Raw genomic sequence first — 3,475 nt, 5'->3', positions numbered from 1 at the left:
ATATAGTAGCCTGCCGGGATGGCGGCAAGAATATCCGGGACAGAGTCCTCGGTCAGCCAAGTCTCAGACAGGAGAAGGATGTCCACAGCTCTATCGTCCAATAGATGGAAAATTTCCAGCTGGTGTTGAAGGGGGAGACAGGAGCCAGGTTTCCTGGAATAGGCATATGTCATAATCATCCATCAAATCTCCCCACTCCGGGATCATCAACTTTGCCCCCAACCCTGCTACATTCCAGGACCCAATTAAAGAGTGGCAGTGCGGTACTCGCACGATAGAGGCCTCCGGGTGTGTGTCAGGGGGTATCGGAGGGCAACATTGATGAGTACCCAGCTCCCGTCCCCCTCCTGGAACATTCATGATCGGGGGTGACGGAGGGGTTGAGATACAGGCAGCCAGGGGACTCCGATTTAGTTCCAAAGGCCCAGCCTCACCACTAAAGCCTCCCTCAATGTGCCTTTTCGGGAAATATATGGCCGTAAGATCATATCGATATAGATTAAAGAGGAGCACTCAAGGTGTAATCAGCAAAGATCCTATAAACTAATACTAATCCAAGGATGCGGCACTACAGAAATGTGTTGGCTAGCACAAGAAATTAAGAGAACAACTAAGTAGGGGAAACCTACTTGTAGTGCGCACTGTTCCTACTGGAAAACTCCTTTTTCCAACAATATGAAAAAAACTACTAATCAAATTACTTGATACTCAATAGACAATGTCTAGTTTCTCGTTCTATTGTTTAATTTATATTCATAGAACTTTTGTGCAACATATATACATTAATACATTATACTCATGTATGTTAATGTATGTCTATTCCTTCTGTAGAACAATAAACCTGTGTTACATGAAAATAAAACTTAGTGTACAGCATAAATTTTCTTTACGTATTTCTGGGCATTTCAAAAACATTGATTATGGGAGGTACACAGGAAGGTATAAGTTGATAATCTTGAAAATCGAAGCCCGATGCATTTCGGGACCCGGAGGTACCCTTCCTCAGGGGCGAAATCCTAAAACATACAGAAAGGCTAATCAATACAAAATATTGGAAATATTTACAGCTTTAAGTGAGATCTATACAAAAAGTGACGGACACTGAAGGGGAAACATTGTAATTAAGTGGTATAGAACATTGTACATTAAAAAACGAATTAGAACCTGAATAAATGTTCTAACTAAATTGACCTACATGGTTAGGTATACATTGTATAACACATCTCATCATGTAGTAATCACATCATGCCTTCTGGAGGGTATTTCATTAATATTGCAAGTGAACCAAGCATGAAAACAGACATGAACATGATAATCAATAACTTAATATTGAACCCAGTCTAGGTGCGAATAAGTAAATCATCATGCCTGCTGGAGGGTATTTCGTTCGTATTACATGTAAGACATATGTGTAAAGGAAAGTGAACATAATATATAATAAACATGGCATCAAGCCCGGTCTGAGTGCAAAAAAGTAAACATGAAATTCACATCCCTGAGACTGTGAAGAAACACGAAGATATGATAAGGGAAGCCTGTTATGACTTGTACATGAGATGAAAATATTAGGTAAACCTAAATAGAATATACAGTAATAAGAGTTGCATCATTAGAGTGCTCAGGGAACATTGCAATATACTAATTCATATGATACTCTGTGTGTAATCACAATTACATGTACGCATCTGATGACTAGATAAATATACTAATTCATATGATACTATGTGTGTAATCACAATTTCATGTACACATCTGTTGACTAAATAAATGTGGAACAAATATGTGCTACTGTTAGGTTAACTTGACTATCAATGACAGAACTTGGGGAGAGTAGAAAACGGAACATTTCATTAAAGCATTAATTATTAGTCTGACTACCGAAAACGAGAAGAGATGTTGATATGTACCTGTGGCATACAAAAAATTCTCAGTGACGGAAGTCTCGGAACCCAGAGAAACTTGAAAAGTACAGCTGTGTACATAAAAAATATACTAAATTAAAAGATGAAAAGTATTCTAAAACTTCAACGTACTTATAGATCCGTAGAAATGCTTAGCAGCACATACCTACTGGTGGGATACTATCCCGAGAATGTCAAGAGCAGTAACTACGAGTGTGATGACAAAAAATTCGTAGAAAGAAGCTTTTCAACGATGGTTACTAGAAAAAACATGAGAAAAAGGGTTCTCTGTTGAATAACACTCGCTTATGAACAGAAGAACTATTTAAACTGTAGTTATTGCGTAAGTTACCTTGGGAAAAAGGTTGTGTTTGTGAAGACACTCCGTAAACGTTAGCTAATGAGGTGGATACGGCTTCAGATTGTTGCGGAAACGGGAACCGCTAAACAAATAAGAAGGAACGGCTGTGATGATGGGGCTTCTTAAAACGTAAAGAAAACTATGCTTATGCTATTAGCAAAGCGGGGGGCTCATTTACCTTAGCTTCTCGACAGTACTCTTCTTCAATCTCCTAAACTCCGACTGGGACATTCGGGTAACCGCGGAAGGATACCATACACCTATTTAAAGAGTTCCAATACTAGGGATCACTACTGGTGGTTATGGGATATGTAGAGTCATCACGAAAAACACTCACGTGGGGCTAACGTAACGTTATGGAGTAACAACATCTGATCTCAGTAATGCATCCCAATATAAGGGTGGAGCTAGCATGAAGTAATGTGGTTACAACACCTGGAATCCGAAATTCATCATTCTATGAAAAAAGTGTAATTATACGATATGGTCAAGTTCCCCATGGTGACACTAGATGCCAAGTTGTGTATATGGAGAATATATGGAATAGGTCAGAAGCGAGAGAGAAAATATAAATTTAACACGAAAGTGTGTGGCAGGAATACAGTGTAAAACATCACTAAACAGATATACATTAATGAACAGTTTATGAGGATAAAGACCCAGTAATCACCGCTCATGTGAATGTAATGATAATACATCCAACTCTGTAATGATAAATGATTGGTATGAGTACTACCAATAATACAACAGCACAATGTGATCGCTTGTCCAATTGATGCGCATGTGCGCCATGGAGGGTATGTCCCAAACTGTTCATGCATGTAATCATTATCTATGTCTAGATGTACAGAAGTTAATTTGCATGTTTGTGGGCTAAATTACACTTAGTGGTTAAACACGAAGACATCATTAAGATTGAACCAAAAGCATGTTATACAAGAACATCCCAAATAAAACTTAGTGACTAATATAATATGTGTAACATATATTGAACTGGGCCTGCCCGTAAGTCATGAAAAGAACTGAGTGTTGGGTAGTGGACTGAAGGCATTAAGTGATGTGAAGGTCATAATGATGTGAAGATGTTGTGAGGGTCAATATAATATTTACATCTATTAGAGAACACTGAGAGACCATAATATATAGAAAAGACTCATAGGAAACATCCTAAATCCACACGGTCATTGAGGCCATTTGGAATGCCTGTGCATAA

The 3,475-nt window shown here is 38.4% G+C and overlaps 1 long non-coding RNA gene across 1 annotated transcript; it reads right to left on the bottom strand.

The window, feature by feature from the left end:
• Window positions 1–879: 879 nt before the first annotated feature.
• Window positions 880–2,489, bottom strand: LOC147718570 (uncharacterized). The gene is made up of 4 exons (XR_015309989.1): window positions 2,441–2,489; window positions 2,254–2,344; window positions 1,908–2,161; window positions 880–1,016 (listed from the first exon to the last, which is right to left on the bottom strand). It is a non-coding gene; the product is annotated as an uncharacterized LOC147718570 (long non-coding RNA).
• Window positions 2,490–3,475: the final 986 nt, after the last annotated feature.

Source organism: Lissotriton vulgaris, chromosome 4_1, assembly GCF_964263255.1.
Source record: "Lissotriton vulgaris chromosome 4_1, aLisVul1.2, whole genome shotgun sequence".
NCBI classification, from domain to species: domain Eukaryota; kingdom Metazoa; phylum Chordata; class Amphibia; order Caudata; family Salamandridae; genus Lissotriton; species Lissotriton vulgaris.
Note: the sequence above shows the minus strand (reverse complement) of the source record. Positions and strands in the feature narration are given on the sequence as shown.